The 19,029-nt window shown below is 42.2% G+C and overlaps 1 protein-coding gene across 2 annotated transcripts in view; it reads left to right on the top strand.

The window, feature by feature from the left end:
- The first annotated feature begins 1,813 nt into the window (after positions 1 to 1,813).
- The window catches only part of LOC105939426 (protein phosphatase 1 regulatory subunit 29), a 95,191-nt gene continuing 77,975 nt past the window's right edge, over positions 1,814 to 19,029 (top strand). For both annotated transcript variants that reach the window (XM_012881572.3, XM_036148461.1), the window contains exon 1: positions 1,814 to 1,921. The gene's annotated coding sequence lies outside the window, so the exon portion shown is untranslated. The remainder of the gene's footprint in view (positions 1,922 to 19,029) is intronic.

The raw sequence follows: 19,029 nt of genomic DNA, 5'->3' as shown, positions 1-19,029 counted from the left end.
CAGTATTTTAGGAGCCACCACATAGACATGTGCAAGGTATAAATTGCAACTGCTACGTTCCTTGTGTTAGGGAAGCGTGGACAATCTTAGACTATTAAACAAGAGACGGTGTTAGAAGCCTTTTAACTGTGCAAAGGAGAAAAAAGACTAGACTGTTGCTCAGTAGTGAACAGTTAATGATTATTCAAGGAGCCATGTCAGGCTGGTGTTGGCCCAATGCTTTTTATTAAGTCCAAAATCAGTGCAGCTGTCTACCAGGAAATTTTATAAGCTTATGGAGAAGCTGAATTCATTTTCGGGCAGGACTTACTGCCTGCACACACTGCCAAAAGCACCATTACATGGTTTAATGGCTACGGTATCACTGCGCTTGATTGGCCAGCAAACTGCCCAGACCAAAGCCCCATAGAGTACAGTCAATGGATAGATGAGAAACACCACAGCAAATATTGCAGATGAGATAAAGGCCGCTGTCAAAGCAACAAGGGTTTCTCTAACACCTCAGCAGAACGCACAAGCCATGTTTCCATCCAAATGTTGAGCAAACTTTTAAATGTTGGAAAAAATAAAATGCAAATTAGGGCTTGTTTCCGTTTACTGTTTTGGAGTGAATTTACCAGGCTACACAAAGCATAATTTGGTGAGAAGTTGATGTTATGCATGGCTGTTAGGTTTTCAAGAATGTGTTGCTGTCGGGCAAGTTGTAATTGTTCAGACATGTCGACCAGTATTGGTGATGTTACATGGAGACCGGAGACATAGAGAAATTCCTATGTGCACTATGGGAATGTCCGGGAAGACAGCAACAGTGAAAACAGCCGATCAGTCGTGAGGTAAATGTTCGCAATGTCAGAACTTACAGTACTCCGCAAATGTGTAATTTTTTTTTTTTTTTTTGCAAAACTGAAGAAGTTATTTCGAGTTTTTCAGTTTCTCTCAACCTTTTCTAATGTGATACTTAAAAATGAGCATAAAAACCATTGATGGAAACACATCTACAGGCTGACCTCTTCCATGCCATGCTGCACTGATGCAGTAATCTATGTAAAAGCAGACTTGACCGAGTGTTAATTGTATACGCTTTATGATACATGGATATACTTTTCAGCAGGTCGATATTGCCGCATCAGAAAATCCTTTTTTGATTGGTCTTATGTAACATTCAGATTTCCAGAGATTCTGGCTTTTTAATTAGCTGTAAACCATAATTAGTAAGACAACCAGATATAAATGCTTAAAATATATCACCGTGTCGGTATGATATATGAGTTCACCCTTTTTAATTTAATTAATAAGAGAAAAACATTTTTTTTGCCGATATTTTTATTTAATTAATTAAATGCACCTGGTTTTTGTCTTTGGATTTGTAAGTTTGCATTAGTGCAGCCCAAATGTCAATCAAGCTTAACTCAGAATTAATTGTGCTTGTGTGTGAGTGAGAGAGAGAGCGTTTTTTTTTTTTTTTCTTTTCAAATTATAATGTTTGGTCTAGAATTGAAATAATCCTTGATGTGCAGTATGCATCTCTGGACATCTCCAAATATGCAGTATCCTGGACCAGTTGATATTCAATTCACCTTAACATTCATTGGTTATAACACCAAACCTGGGAACAAAAGAGACCAACGTACTGTACATGTTCTGCTGCTGAAACAGAGAGCAAAGCTCACCGCATTAAACTGTATTACACTACGCAGAGGTCTTTGCATCATCCTCTCTCTCTCTCTCTCTCTCTCTCTCTCTCTCTCGCTCTCTCTCTCTCTGCCTCTTTTACTCTGTTGCTCTCCCTCTCTCAGTCATCCTCTCCCACCGTGGTGCTGAGCCTGCGACGTTGCTGAGAGAGAGAAAGAGAGAGAGAGGGGGAAATCTTCTTTTCTGCTCCAGCCAGTGGACGCACCATCTGAATGGGACATAAGTGAAGGTAGCGCACATTTATTTGCTTTCATCTTGCATCATATAGTTGCTTTACATTTTTTTTCTTTGGAAATACAGCCATGCGCTGATAAATCATGTGCAGCGAATGTAAAAGCGACGGCGGGGCGAGAACCCACCTGCCCTAACAGACTCCAACGCTCTTGGTGCAACAGAACCTCATTGAGCTAATTTTACGATGACATTAAAAAGCGTGTTTTTTCCATTTTCTTAAAAACGGTTGGTGCTTGGAGACTTATCAGAACAACATAGACATGTTTTTGGATTTTTTTTTTTTTTTTACAAGGCGTACAAAAGGGGGTTAAAACGCTCGCCAGAAGTGATTAAATCTGTGTCATTGGTTTAAAGTGCCACATGAAGCCAGGCTGGATTCTGCAGAGATAGGACGGCCGGGCAGAATACGCGCCATGGACAGATGTGCGAGAGAGAGAGAGAGAGAGAGTGGGATTTAGTATCGAGGGAGGAATCACGCAGGGGATAAAGCTGGTGATGCATGCGCGCCCCGGCGTGTGCGTTTTGCGTGCGTGTGCGTTTGTGTGCGCTTGGTGTGTGTGTGTCTTGCTTTTTTTTTCTGGGTTAAATGGTTGGTTTTCCAGCAGTGTTGACTACTCACTGGCACGACAGAAAAGCGGCTCACCTCACCTACAGTGGGGGCTTACGTGGAAGCCACCTTTAGTTCTCCAGCATGCATGAGTTTGTGAATGTGTGGCAATGATTATGTGTGCGAGTGAAAAAGAGAAATAGAGAGAGAGAAAGAAAGAGGAAGATCTCATGCCAGTAGCAGCAACAGTGTCCAACTACTGACCGATGGACCACACAGATTCGTACGCCCACACACTGTGGACAGCCAGGCACGAGAATGTGCGTAGCAACAGAGACAAAACACTTGGAAATCTACTAACTGTTTCTTGTTAATGGGCAGTGAAATCCCTGCGCATTATTCATCTCACCACAAATTCCAAAAGCAGCGCGTAGTGGACAGAGCTGTGGTGAGAAGATGGGGTTTCGTTGGGTCATCTGCGGACTTAAATGCGCTAAAAAAAATGAGTAAGAATACCATGGTGTGGAGGTACGTCAAACACGATCTAACCGATTCTATTTAAAACAGAGAAGCATAAGTCAATTCTATTGCTGGAAAAAAAAAAAAACAGTATAAAGTGTTATTGTTGCATTTATGATGTTGCATAAAATTTACATTCAAGCACAACATTTTCATCAAATGCAGCTGAACCAAATAAAACATGATTATGTCTTAATCATTGGAAATGTTGTTGAGTTGGATATTCAATTCAATTACAAACTCAAAATAATTTATTAGGATCAAGTTCCTTCAAAGAGTTACTGGTGCTGGCTGTGGGGACGGATCTCCTGTAGCTGTCAGTGATACGGTGGATCTGAGGAAGCCTCTGATTAAGAACACTATTTTTATAAGGAGTCTTGTGAACAGGATGCTTATTGCTGCGTGTAATATTATTTACGTGTAAGAAAAAGTATTATTAGAACAATCATACTTAAAGGATTCCAGCAGGCCCCAGTACAAAGTCATTCTTCTTTAAATGTTAATGTATATATTAAGGAGAAAGCGATTTTGTTCTGAAAGTTGCAGTAGGGAAAATGAGCAAGAGGAAGGATATGGGTTGAATTGTGATGGGTTGATGACTGGGTTATTGCATTTCCACCACCACAGGTCTTGTGGGGTTTCAGTTTATATCAATAGGGCCCCAAAGAAAGAACAGAGGTGAATGGGGTTGACAGCCACGATTCTGGGCAGGGGTGACAGCATGGTTCTGCAGCGAGCATTACTTGTGGGATTTTTGTGTTTTTGTCAGGTAATGTCACTACCTAAAATCAAATCCATGGATTGAAACAAACATTTATGCTCTTCACAGACATCAGTTGTTGCAATTGTGTTTGTGAGACCATACCCAGATAACATGGGCAGAGAACAAGGACTGTTAAGGACAAGAAGAATGGAGCGAGTGATTTACACATTATCCCTATGTAAAGGCACATTCAGAAACAAATTAATGTTTGCAATGCGAAAAATGTGATGTGAACGGCACAGATTGGGTGAACATTGGGTGAACAGAGTGATGCGAAACTGTAAATAGAGCAAAGCGAAATTTCTCTCTCGAGTTCAACAAACTGAACTTTTCTGTCGATTCGCGTTGCGTTAAGTGCTCTGTAGTTTGTGTTCCTAAAGGTGATCCTTCCCCTAACGCGAGACAGCAGTTCCTCATATTGGGTCCTGGAAAAAACCGCGCTGCAGGAAGCAACAGCTACAGGTGGTGGTACTCGCTGAACCGAAGGTCTGGTGGACCCAGAGGCACGGACGTCGTTGTTAGGCTTTCCACATTAAATACAGCGCTTTGACTCGCTTAGTAAAATCCACCTGCGCCACTGGGAGTTGAACTGGCAAGATGAATCGGAAAGCAGCTAGATGCTCCTCCTATTTGATGACGCGGTGAAGCGAGCTGCGGGGGAAATTTGCCTGCGTTGTCAAAGTGTTGTCAGTGTGAATTGTTTGCAAGGGAAACACGGAAAATTTACCTCGTTCGCGTTCGGTGTGAACATACCTTCACGATGTTGCCAGATAGGTAACAGTTACTAATGACCTGCTCTAAGATCAGTTTGGCATTTTGTTCTGGATCCAGAAGTTAGTTTAGATAATGTGAATGTTTGGAGAAACCAATAAGCTCTTACGGAAAACTTTTATGCTTTGCAATACAAACAAAACTAACGCTCAGAACGCCACTTTGGGACCTATGTCTGCTACTGTGTTTTTCTCCCACAACAATAGGGTTTAAAATAGCTTGCTATAACAGGAGTGACATGTAATGCTCCATGCCACGAGTCTCCGAACAGCTGAACTAGTCTTTCTTGAGAGCAGGGGAAAGTGTGGGAGAATTATTTCAGCCAGCTGAGTGGCAGTTCACAGCTTCAGTATTATTCTATGGTCTATACAGCTCAAGAAAACCCTGGTGATCCCAACACATTATCTGGCTTTATTAATTAAAGGAGTAAACAATCACAATGGCATGATAGTGAAGTTTTGTAGTTTTGTAATCAGAATTTTCTAAAACTTTGGTGGACCGTCATATGGGTAACCAGCTAATACCTTGTTAAAAGGTGGGTGGATTTGAACATAGTTTTCTTGGAAAATTTAGATGTACATTACAGAACCTCCAAAGAAAAACATTACAATGAGATGAGTTTCTGCTGGTTTCATTTGATTTGTGTACACACGGTTTATAAGTTCACATGGACACTTATTTAGTCTTTGTGGTCAATAGTTCATAAGCGCTCCATCTGATTCTCTTAAAAATGACAAAGAGGGTTTGCTAAGTAAGTGGATCCCCTTTCATAAGATGTTGTAAATCAGCTTTTACTTCAATCAATAGTGAAGCCCTTTCCTATTTTCACCCATGACATCCAAGTCACAGCTTGGACAGAGTGATCACTGGAGACACCCACTTAAAATGCATACGGGGTATACTTCAAACTTTATTTTGCCATTTTATTGCATCCGTTTGGCTTCCACACATTGACTCATTCTCCGCCCACCCGCTCCTTTCATTTTACCATGTCTCCTGATGTTGTCCCTGGAGGAATGATGAGCAGTCTCCAATCAATTGCAATCACATATCAGGGCTGTACCAGGGGGAAAAAAAGAGGGAGAGGTAATCAGTGTGGAGGAGCAGGCCTGAGTGAAGGTGAAGTAACCTCCACCCACCTAACCAAACCACCATGCAATCTTCACTTTATCAAAATACTATTTAACAGCCTCAGCCATAATTTAGGAAATCCATAGTTCTGTCTATGGATGATGATCTGAAGAAGAGCTGAATGTTACACTGGTAGGAGCCTGAAAAATGCCATTACTTTACTTCTTTGTGTGATAGTAGTAAAATCTGATGCAGCTGACTTTCATGTGCAAAATTATATCAGCAGACCAGCAAAGGATTGGTTCTTGAACAAGATGATGGAAATAATTTGCAGCGTCAGAAAGGTTCAATGCAGAGGCCGAGAGCAATATAATAACTGGTTTATCTCCTTGCTATGAAACAAGCACAAGTTAGGCAGGTTTGACCTAATTAATCCTGCTTACAGTTGAAACCAAAAAGATGCTTGTTCTGAAGTAGTATGCATGTTTAACTAAATTGCTGTTGCAGCAAATGCCATGCAGGTCAGATTTTATAGAGGTAGTGTAAATACTGCATGGAAATTGGACTCATATGTAAGGTTCAGATAGGTTTCTTATGCCTATATCTGCTGTAAAGCAGAAAAAGAATGAAATGGAATAGTGCATAAAAATTGATGAAGAAGACCCTTGTTTCTGATTAGTGCTAGAATGAAAAATAGATGAAACGGAAGTTTAGTCACTTTTAAGTGTATTGGTCCATTAGGGGACCTACACTTTTCAGTTCTTCCTTTTCACATTGAAATTCATCAGTTGTGGTTTCTATAAAGGTGGCCTGCAATGCTTTGATCTGAATCCCTCGTTAATTTACCCCCACGTTCCTCCTTTTTACCCCTGTCCTGAGCTGCGTCTGACAGTAACTCGTTTTGGTGCGGCCTCTTTAAATCTGAAGGAGGCACTTCACACTGCTCCTCTTTAGGTCCCAAAGCATTCCACTTCACCTTGATCGGCCATTTTTGTAGTATGCTAGGTTATGGTGTAATGAACAACTGAACATTTTCACTTATCCACTTGTAGCATTGGCATCCTTCAGTTTGGACTACAAGATTCGCTCCAAGAATTTGTATTTTTGCAAATTGGTAAGCAGTTCCGCTGCAAATACTATGACATAATTGTTCAAAAAATTTAATAGAAAACAGAAGAAAAAAAATTAATGGCTTGAAAAAATATAAATATATACCAAATATAAGATATCTGCGCGGCAACTTGTTAGACTATATTAAAATTTTATGGATTACTAGAGAGTCCAAGTACACAACAAAAAGTGTACCTTTGGGTAAAAAAAGGTAAATAATGGATTTTGCCTGAAATCCCCATCTTACGTATCTCACATTTAACAAGATATTTGGTTCTTTCTACAATTACAAGAACTGCTAAAACCACTTCTGAAACAGTGTGCTGGAACTTGACAAGCTGATAAACAAAATGCTAAGAAACATTATTTTTTTGTAAATAAAAATTACGAAATACTTGCAGGAATAACTTTTCACCCAATTTTCCTCCAATTTCCCTATGTCAAATTAAGCACCTCCAGTTGCCTATAGAGGTTACGTAATTCATTATCACCTCTCCAGCTATAATTGCAGAAGTTTAAAGCAGATTTAGGTTATGCAATGATTTCCCAAGCTTAACACACCTCATTTAAGACTTTTCCATCTGTTGGCTGGACAGATATTAGTCATTCATTCTACAAAACTGACCTATATTGTAAGGTGGCCAAATAAAATGCATCACTGAATGAAAGATTATTCAGTTAAAAACTTTGCTAGAGGTCATGAGAAACAGCATGTGAAAGAAGGCAATCTGGTTAGTTATGACCAATGTCAAACTGACCTTCATGCAAAATCCTGTTAAAGGGAAGAAACAAATACTGCACATTTTTTGAACATGCCATCCCCACTGAGAAACATTTCAGAGGCAGCATTATGCTGGGAGTGCTCGGCTTTGTGGTGGATAGGGAAGCTGGTCAGAGTTAATGGTACCATCGATGGAGCTTACTACAGGGCACTCCTGGAGGACAACCTGTTAAAGGTGCCATGACAACAAATTTCCTTTTTCTGAGGTTTTGAAGGTATAATATGGACTGTTGTGCACTGATGAGGTCGTGTTAATGTCAAACTGAATACCAAAGGACCTGCTCAGGGGCAGTCAGCTTTGTTAATCGGCTCAAAAACGGTCAGATCAGAAAACAGGTTGTCTTTCTACGTAATTAATATTCTCCAGTCAGAGCACACCATCAAGCAAACATCCATCCCTCTCCCCTCCACCCTTCCCTTCCTCCCCCAGCTGATTCGCCGGTTGACCTGAGAGGAGGAAGGTGGAGCAGCGAGCAGACAGCAGCCCCAGATCACGTGGAGCGCAAAAAATCCCATATTAGACCTCAAGCTAACTTCATAGCAGTTACTAAAAAGGGGAGCTGAAATGTCAGAGGGTGCTCAAAAAAATGCATGAAGTTTCCACTTACTCCCAAATGACGACAGAATCACAGAGTTTTATGGCGACTTTACGGAAGACCGTTTTATGTGGAGGAATTAAAGTCTGCGTTTTCCAACAAGCAGGTTTAAAAAAAAATAAATAAAAATTAAAAAAAAGCTTCTGCCCCAACACGGAAGGTGGTGGCCACAATGCTGCCATGTCCCAGAAGTTTATTTAATTTCTAAATGCTGTCAAATGTTAGAAAGATGTGTTTGTAACTGACACATCTGGTTGACTGAGGACCACCGCGACTCAACATGGTGGAACGCTGGCAGACAGCTGCATCCTAACTGTGTTGCGTGTTGCGGGTATGCTTGCTGCGAGTTCTCCGCTGATGCATCACGGTGAAGAACTGGATCCCGGCTGCATATTCCTGTGTTGCAGTGAGGCGGGGATCTCGCTTCCAGCTGCATAAGCAGCCACTGTAAGCTTCCCCGCTGTGCCCCTGTCTATATGGCTTTGTATTTCGGCCCCTTAAATCGTGCCACCAGTGTAAACATTGTCAGACAGTTTAAAGCCTTTGGACCAAAAGGCTTTAAACTGTCCAACTGGCGAAGTCAACATGGTAGACATGGTAGAGCTGCATATCCTTACCGCAACCAACCGTTTTACTGAGAAGGGACATTTGGCCTGACAAAATAACCAGCTGAAGTTATTTTTTTTTAAATGAAATTCTTTGGATAGTTTACATGTGCAGCAATATCAACTACATGACATGGTTTATAGTGTGATGTCAAGCAGAATGTAGACCATAAGCATGCCACCAGAGCTACAGTGGAAAGGTGTATGCATTCGCTGGAATGGCCTAGTCAAAGTGTAATTCTAAATCTAATTAAGAAATTGCAAAAATAATTTGAACTAATACATGATGCGGATTATGTATTAGTTGTTGTCCAAGCTCACATCCATCATATACAACACCTTCCACCCCCTGCACCAGACTGTAGAGGAGCTGAGCAGCTCCTTTAGTGACAGACTTAGACATCCTGTCTGTAAAAAGGAACGCTACCGCAGATCATTCATCCCTGCTGCTACCAGATTATGCAATGCTGCACTACAACTGTAACCATAACTGTAATTATAACTGTAACTGTAATAACCAACGTGCAATAACTAATGTGCAATTCTATTTAATACACTGTGCAATAATCCCGAAAAAAGTGACCTCTGCTGGTATTGCCACCTGAATATATGTCAATACATATGTATATAAGTCACCGTGAATGTACATAAGACATCCTCTGCCTTATTTCTATTTTGTATTTTTATTCTTATTTTCTTATCTACTTATTTTTTTATCCACTATATAAACGAGGACACACTGTATATACCTGATTCACCTTGTCCTACTTCTGGCACCTTCTTCTGATTAGTGATTACTGAGCCGATGTGACATGTGAATTACTCCAATGTGAGATCAATAAAGCCTATCTTATCTTATCTTATCTTATCTTATCTTATCTTATCTTATCTTATCTTATCTTATCTTATCTTATCTCCACCTGGTATGGCTGACTTTAATATAATCTTGCAATGAAGACCAGGCAAAAAGATCACAAAAAAAGTTCTGAATATTTTTTCAGGGCACTTTATGACATTTGTGTTAAAGTAAGTACGGACAGTTTTCCACAGGGGTATCGCCTTTTAGATGCCTAGAATGCTAAACAACCTTGTGCCTTACTTTTACATGCTATATTTCAGTTAACAGTGTGCCTGTATACACTACAAAGCCATGGAAATCCAAATATCTCTATGTGTGGAACTACTTACAGGCTAAGTGTGCAAATTATGTATTCAGGAGTGCCCGTTTGTTGGTGCACAATTGGCACTCTTAGAGCTTTAGGCCTCCCCACCTGCTCCATCCCTCTTGGCCTCCATTTCCCTGGCACGCCCTCTAAATCGATCTCAGAATCCATCAAGAGAGATTATGCAAGGATCCTGAGAGGGATAACCCTTGGGAGAGATCCACACTGGCTCACTCCTCCACAGCTTGGCCACTGCGTGCTGTGCTCCCTTTCAGCCGACCAGCTGTTGCAGTCCTCGGTGCAATCGATATGACCGTCATGTTTCATGACAACCGTCACTCCCTCATTGCCAGATACTTGTGGGAGGTCCCCGCAGGGCAAGAAGGGGAAAGACGAGGTAGACACCTTTAGAGTTGAGGGGTTTCAGAACTGCAGTGCATTTGAATGGAACTGTATGAAGTCTCTTTAGCTGTACCTCTGCCAGGTGGGAAAGAGTTAGCAGGGGGAGCAAATAAAAGTGTAGACAAGTAGAAGCTTTCTAAGAACAGGGAGAAGAAATAGATCCAATGGGTAAAGACTTGGAACCAGAATATTATAGCAGTAACTATGCAATATATATGGGAAAAGGAAAAGAATAGAGAATAATGAGAAGTTAGTGAAACAGCTCTGATGAATGACATGCGCTGACACAGGCTGCTTTAGGCATGTCTCACACCTGACAAGGAAACTCTAATAATTGGAGGGGGGAAAGGTGTTGGAATGTCTGGAGAAATTATTTTTCCAAGTCTTTTCAGAGCAAGGCTGAATGTAAAGCCTTACAGCTCCTTGACTCCAGCCTCGGTTCAACGTTCTCTTCATTTTAATTTCCCTGCCACATGTACGTTGGAAAGTCTGTGGACACCACACGGTGTGGAGACCGTTCTGTGCATAGGTTTCTGCTAAAGGGGGTTTTGAGAGATATTTGTGTGAAGTCAATGTCTTACCTAATGAATAAAGTAACTTGAGTGCCATCAGTTTGGAGAAACTCCAAAAAAAAAAGAAATCACACAAATATGTGTTAATGCTTTAGTGGATAGTATTTTATAGTTTGCATTTTTTTCATCCATAGTTTGTGTTTGAAACTTGACCAAAGAAGGTCCATGTCAGTATGGCTAAGCTCACGCTGCAGGAAAATGCGACCCAGTTCCATTCAGATGCCAGATACCAGATTTTCAAAGCGTCCGCAGTCTGAACAGTCATGTCACATTTTATCCATCTTTCACGTCATTGTCTTGGCTCTCATTACACATCCATAAAAGACCATTGTTAATAGCTGTGCTGCTTTTTTTTTTACATTACTTCTTCTTACTATGATGTGGTCTTAATATTGTCTGCTCCCATTGCTCAACGGCTTTCTAATAATAACAAGGAGAGATGCCGGTCGGTATCTGCATTTTTTCCAAAGTTTTTTTTCTTACACAGAACTTTATTGAACACTTCTAGAAACAATTTTATCCACCATTACTTCCGTAAACAGTGTGCTGCTGTGTGATATCTCCTTCTGAGCATGCGGCTCGCTTCGCTGTCCTCAACCGTTCAGACAGAAGTATGATGGCGGTGGCATTTAATAGCAGTATGAACAGCCACCAGCAATAAAAAAAAAAAATTACCATCAAGTGACATTGTGTGCATCTGTGTAATGTTGAATAGAGCAAATATTTCTTAACCTCTAGAGGAGGAGGTATAATTAATGTCTTACTTTGCAGAGAGGCATTCTGGATTTACACTCTTAATTAAATGGAGTCCAGTCTTGTTCTGTCTAAAGTGCTGCTGCTGGATACATGTCTAAAAAAGTCCAAAATTTTGGGAATCATTTCTGACCTAAAATAGAAATGTTTTAGTATGATTTAATGACAGTAAGATAAAAATGGGGTGTATCTCTTTATAGAGGGGCAGATTTTAACTGTATCACTGTACACTCTAGATTGCCTGGTATATGTTGTACGTTTTGTTATTAAATTGCTTCATCCAGATTTCCTAAAATCATTCAGGCATCCAGCTAGAGCTGCACTGAAACAAATACACCAGACATTACTTACCTTTAAAACTGCTGTACTGCTTCCTTCTCCAGCCTTCCACCATCTCATAATCCACCTGCAGGCTCTGACTGAGGGTATGATATAATAAGTCCCCAATGTCTCTTTGCGAACGTTTTCTGTCAGGAATGATGAGGTCAGAGCCTACGTGCTCACTTCCCCGGGTTGCTATAGATATGTGTGTGTGTTTGTGTGTGTGTGTGTGTGTGTGTGTGTGTCTGTGTTTGCGGCCACACACAGAGAATACAAAAAAATAATTAAGCCGTTGTTTGATCTTTGGCAAACCAAAGCTTTTTGATGAATAATTTTCAAGCCTAAAAATCTCCTGAGCAAGAAAAGGCGGAAATCAACTCATGCAATATGTATATATTACTCGTAGGATTGCTATTTTAAGGCTCTTACTTGCACCAGTATGCTGCAGACTTACTCATATTTTATGCTGGGTGTAATCTGAAAGTCTTTCAAGTAATTATTCTTAATGAAAAGAATCATCTGAAGGATAGAAATAGAAAAAAAAAGGCAGAGATAGGTGTGTGGGAGTGTACCACTGTTGTTTTTTTCTTCTCCTCCTTACATATTTTTTTTTTTTTGGTTGAGTAAAGTCACTGCAGCCAGTAAAGATATGATTGGCAGCAAAAATGCATCACTAATTGACTGTAATGAATGTAAACAAAAGAATACAATGGGATCCAATAAGATTAGTCACAAATTCATACAAAGACAAACTGTAAACCATGATTATGTGCAAAGCTTAGCCACGCTCTGTGGAGACTGTGATGCTTTTGCAGGAGTCTCCAGGTGTGTGTGTGTGTGTTATGAGCCATGCATAATATATACTCAACGTGCTCATCCTTCTCCATGTGAGAGTCTGTGTGTTCAGTGTCAAGAGTGTGTGTGTGCTGTATATGCGTTAAGTAAGGACACCATCTGCCATGATCTTTGGTTTGTGCCAACCCCCGACCCCTGTTAACCCACGCCCATGCACACATACACAAAATCACACGGCGCTCGAGTCTGATGAAGAGAAATAAAATCTCCGTCGGTGGATTGGGAGAATAAAGCAGGGAATGGATGCTGTAAGAAGAGTGGGAGTAATGCAGAGAGCGCTGTGAGGGTTAAAAGATGATGAATACAAAGAAAGTTGTGATGTTCCAGCCTGGTTTTTAACCTCTGGTATGTTACTTTGAGAGTAAGTGAATGCTTAACGTACTGTATGCTCCAGTAGAATAAACACAAGCATTTAGAAATAAACACACACACATAGCTGCACATGCGTACTAAGTGGATTTTGGAATAATGCTTTGTTTTGTTTTTTTCTAAACTGCCCTAGATTCATTTGGCATCTGTGCTGCACACTCATCTCTCCCTCACTTTCTCTCTCTCTTTTATCATTCTGATTTGCCTTGTACACACTCTGACACTTTCCATCGGCCTCTTTCTTGCAGTCTGCCTTTCCTCTTGAATGTTTTTTTTTTATTCTTTTCATCCATCTTTCTTTTTCTCTCTTTTTCTTAGAGAAGCCGCTATGACGATATTGGTATAAATATTTTAGCCCTGCCCATTCTGTATCTGTACTTTTGCACTGAGAGAGAGAGAGAGACTACTGTATAGCTGGCTTACTACTGTGGATACATGCTGGTGAGTTCTACTAAAGCATCACAACTAGTTCCAGTGCCAGGAAAAACAATAGTTTCAAATATTTTGGTTTCCAAGTTGTTGCTATTTATTCTATTTGATTTGTCTATTCTGTCAGTATTTTTTGTTATTGTTAATTACCTTGTTGAATTAATACAGAACTGGATAATCGTCAAACATTTGGATAGAAAGAAACCAACAAATCCATAAATATATGTCCATGCATAAATATCCATGTGATCATATTAGATGTGTACAGAATTGTTGTACAGCGGACCAACATGTGCGATATGTGTGGAGGAATTTCCCTGGATCTGGCTGAATTCTGTGTCAAAGTTCTCATGCAGGCTTTCCAAATGCATTCAGCATTTGGAACTTCTGTATTTTATCTGTATAAAATCAAGGAAATAATCAAGGAAATAACACATGGCAGATTTGCCAAACAGACCATGGGGTAATCTGCTAAAAAGTGTTAAAATTATACAGTCCTAAACCGATTTAGACACACTTACTTATTACACTAACACAATTAGGTTATATCACCACTGTTTCTTTATTAAAGTGAAATTATAAAATGGTAGTTAGACTGTGATCCATAAAGAACATAGGCTTGTACATATTTGTCCGTTAGGAAGTGAGCAGTATTTCCAGGCAGTGTTTGAATAAATCATCTGTGTGTTACTCGGGGCAGAATAACTATAGTTTATGGCCGAGGATTACAGATTAGATTACGTCTGACAGCTCTGAGAATTTCCACTGACTTACTAATATGACAAAATTGTGAAAATCCCTGTTTTGTACTTTCATTCCGAACAGGAATAAAATGAAAAGAGCTTATGCCGCGAAGGCCTCTCGGTGCTTATGGTTTCTCGGCTGAGCGTCTAGGGCTGTGAAAACAAAAAAATGTTGAAATAAGCTGCTGGCTTGAAATGATCAATATACAAACAAATAGTACCTCTCCCCTGTGTCAATAATAATATTGATTGTGGTACATCCTCAGTTAAAACAAGCCAAGGGGAGTTTATTGTTCTCCTTTTTCATTTTCTACCACTTTGATATGTCATCACCAGATTTAATGGCAAAGCTGAATCACATATATAACCACAAGCCAACAGAAATAAAGTGGGCAGACTCAGATTAAACGCACACAGAGTCATGCCCATATAGCTTGGCAATCAAAGTGTGTGACACTATGTGCATATGTTGTTCTACAGTTTCAATGTAAAGATCTAGAAATAAAATATGCTGAAACTTCTTTATCAAACAGACGTACACAATACAAAAAAGAAAATGTAGCTAATGTTTCTTTATATGATTTATTTATATAATTTAACAACCAGTAAACCCTGACACAGTTTTTATCAGCAAATATCCCAGACTGAGATGTCTTAATTTAGGTTGATGCTGTAGGAGGTAATGTTATTAAAGTTAAACATTGATTTAACATTGATATATGCTTGCAATAATCTCTGATTATCAGAGGATTTGAGACAGACAATTACTGTGTAGATAGATTTTTCCCCTGTCAAATTATTATATATTTGATTATGTCTATCTATCTATCTATCTATCTATCTCTCTCTCTCTCTCTCTCTCTCTCTCTCTCTCTCTCTCTCTCTCTCTCTCTCTCTCTCTATATATATATATATATATATATATATATATATATATATATATATATATATATATATATATATATATATATATACTTCTGGCCAGCAGAAGTGACGTCGGCTCCAGGGGGAGGTGCTTCCTCCCAGTATGAATGCCTGAAGTCACGCAAGCGATCTTCAGTCTAACACCTCTTCTCGCTCCCAGAAGCAACTCTCAGATGGCTAGTACGGTACTATTGAGCTATCTTAACTGTTCACAGAGCGAGCTAACAACTCGGTCGCCAAATGCTTCTCAATAGCTGTGCTTGGTTGTTCTGAGTTCTTCTACCACTGGTCTGTCACCAAACTGCAGCAGCTGGAGCTAGTCTCCAAACTAGCTGTTTCTTTTTGCTTTGATCTTAAACGAAGTTGATAGGAAGCTTGGACCTGTACTCACCACGTACAGGACCAAACTACTGCCTAAAACATGCAGGTGTGGCAACCTCATTGCTGGGGCAGATACCCATTCTGTCTGCACTTCGTGTCTGGGGCCGCAACATGCCCAGGACTGGTTAGCGTCATCAGCGAGCTGCAAACATTGTGCACAGCTCTTTGTTAAAACCTGTTGACACAGGCTAGCGCGCCAAGCTAGCTTGTCAGAGGCGGACCCTGTGCTGGGGATATCCAATCCCCCTCCACTGGTTTCTGCCGCGACCGATGAGGGAGAGCTCCCTTTAGCTCAAGCCAGTTTGGGTGACCAGCTTGATGCTGTTGCACCACTTCTTGACATGGAGGAAGACGAAGCCGACCTCCCGGCGTTCAGTAATTTTGCTGGTGCAGAATCTGACTTCGAGGTGGAATCTGTTAGTCGCGGGTCTGATGACTACGAGCAGGACGGCAAGACATTCTCCATCCCGTTGGCTGCAAAGCCCGAGGAAACTGGTGAAACCCGCTGCAGCGGTTCCCCAAACCCGACTTCATTGGACCTGCACGATGTCTGCAGAAGAGCAGCTGCAAAGCTGGTCATTGAATGGCCGGAAACCCTGGCCAAGACCACCACATCTCGGTATGAGGGGAAAAGGCTTCCAAAAGCCAAATCTTCCACCAGATAGCTGCTGCCGGTTTTCCCAGAGTGCCTCAAGGAAGCAACCCGGTCCTGACGTAATCCACTCACCGCCAAGAACCCTGTTCAGGGAGGATCGGCACTGGACTGGACCGGCCATGACAGCGGCAGGACCAACCCTCCCGTTCAAGGCCGATTAATTTCAGTCAGCTTTAAACGAAAAAAGCTACAAAGCAGTGGCAGCATCGGTTAAAGCCCTAAACACCTCATCTCTTCTCCTTGCTTATCAAGCAGAACTGCAGGGGCAGATGACGGGTGCACCGACCGCAGATCTGTGGGACGAGTTGTGCGTGGTAACAGATCTCTGCCTGCGTCTCCACAGAAACGCTGTCCAGGCCTCAGGGAGAGCAATAGCTCTCATGGTCACTCAGGTGAGAGCAAGATGGTTGAATCAGTCCAGTCTGTCTCAAAAACAAAAAAATCAACTCCTCGACACTCCGGTGGACCCGAAGGGCTTATTCGGCCCCACTGTTGCAGCAATACAAAAACGCTGCGAGGAGAAAAAGAGAGAAGGTGAAGTGCTGCAACTCTGTCTGCCAAGAAGAGCACACCTCCTCCCTCCGCGGAACATCGTCAAACGTTCGCTCAGACTACGACTTGACCTGTCTACCGTATTCCTAAGCGCCAAGCTCAGCCGCAGCTGGCGGACCACGGCCAGGGAAAGCAGATCTAGCTCAAGGGTGCATGGGGATGAAAGCCCTTCGTGCCATCGGTGACTTCGGGAACCAAACCTTCGGCCACCACGAGTGCGAAGAAAAAGAGACCGGCTACCTTGGGAGCTAGCCTCGGGGTTCGAGAGCGGGCACTGCCAGACACCTGTCAATGATGTCAAAAATTATATCAGTACGCCCCACCTTTGGCGTACTCGGCAGCTCTCTCTATGAAAGAGAAAGCGGACCAACAGCAACTTACTCAGCTGGCACAGAAAAATGCTCTCGCAGAAGTACTTCCCAGCCCTCTAGCCCTCAGATTTGCCTTTCAGGGGAAGACGTATGAATGTCTCGTACTTACCTTTGGCCTCTCACTGAGCCTACGTGTGTTTGTGAAATGCACCGAGGCTGCAGTCGCACCTCTGAGGGAAAAGGGAATACGTCTGGCTATGTATATAGATGACTGGCTGATTGCAGCTCAGTTTCCGGGGGAACTTATGGCGCATGCCGAGATGCTGATATCACATCTGGCGGCTCTGGGTTTCACAATAAACTGGGAGAAGAGTATCCTATCCCCAGTACAAACAATAACCTTCATCGGGATGTCCCTGAATTCAGAGGAATTCAGAGCACGCCTCTTAGCAGAACGATTGAAAGCCTTCCAGACTTGTCTGGCAGTTTTTCGCAGAGGCGCACTGGTGAAATTCAGACTGTGCCACAGGCTGCTCGGTCTGATGGCGTCAGCACTGTCTGTCATCACGCTCGGCCATTTGCACATGCGACCGTTTCAACGGTGGGTAGCATCGCTCAATTTGAGCCAAACATGCCATGACCACCGGAAGGTGATCGTTTCTGGGACATGCGCACGCGCTCTGAGTCCGTGGAAACGCACCGCATTCCTGAACACCGGCGTTGCCATGGGAACCCTCCTAGCATGGAAGGTTGTTACCACGGATGCCTCGTTAAATGGCTGGGGAGCCACACACCAGGGCATGATGGTAAACGGTGTCTGGAGTTCACAAACACGGACAGCTCACATAAACAGTCTGGAGCTCCAAGCTGTTATACTGGCTCTGAGACATTTTCTGCCCTTTATCAGACGTTACCATGTTTTGGTCAGAACAGACAATACAACGGGATGCCTGCGCTCACATCATTCACACATGCAGGCACACAGACTGATAGTCTGGACCAGTTCACGCCTTTTGTCACTGAGAGCCACTCATGTGCCAGAGGTGATGAACAGGGGTGCAGACCTGCTGTCGAGAGGCAATCCCCGCTTCAAGGAATGGAGACTCCACAGCGAGGTTGTAACTCAAATATGGCAGCGATATCAGGCGGAGGTAGACCTCTTTGCATCAGAGGAGAACACTCAATGCCATAGGTTTTTCTCCCTGACCGAGGAGGGTGCTTCGCTGTGGCTGGATGCTCTAGCACACAAGTGGCCTCCGGTTCTCCTTTATGCTTTTCCACCACTGAAACTGATTATTCCTACCCTCGCCAGGGTGCGAGAGCGGAAACATTCACTCCTCCTGGTAGCTCCCCGCTGGCCAAGGAAACACTGGTTGGCAGAGATTTTACTGCAGGACGATTTTACTGCAGGATGAGCTGTGGCGGTTCCCCCTCCGCAGAGATCTCCTAACGCAGGCACGCAGAGAGATCTTTCATCCTCATCCGGAACGCCTAGCTGTATCGGCCTGGCCTGTGAGAGGGTAAATCTGGCAGCCAGTGGGCTTCCCAAGAACGTCACTGACATGATTCAGAGCGCAAGAGCAGTGTCAACTTGTAGCGCATATGAGGGAAAATGGCGTGCGTTTGAGGGTTGGTGTGCAAAAACCATGTTTAGTGCAATGCAGAACCCTGTGTAAGTTATTCTGACATTTCTACAAGAGCTGCTGGATAAAGGCTTGGCTTTTTCCACTGTCAAAGTATACTTGGCAGCTATTTCAGTTTGCCATGTAGGCTTTGGAGACAAAACAGTGGGACAACGTCCTCTGGTGTGCAAGTGTCCAAAAGCCTCACTCCTTCATGGGATTTACAGATGGTGCTTGATGCTTTGTCACATGCACCTTTTGAACCTTTGAAGCAGGCTGAGCTTAAAG

This window comes from Fundulus heteroclitus, chromosome 16 (genome assembly GCF_011125445.2).
Source record: "Fundulus heteroclitus isolate FHET01 chromosome 16, MU-UCD_Fhet_4.1, whole genome shotgun sequence".
Classification (NCBI taxonomy): Eukaryota; Metazoa; Chordata; class Actinopteri; order Cyprinodontiformes; family Fundulidae; genus Fundulus; species Fundulus heteroclitus.
The sequence above is the reverse complement of the archived record's forward strand: the minus strand, read 5'-3'. Positions and strand labels throughout refer to the sequence as shown.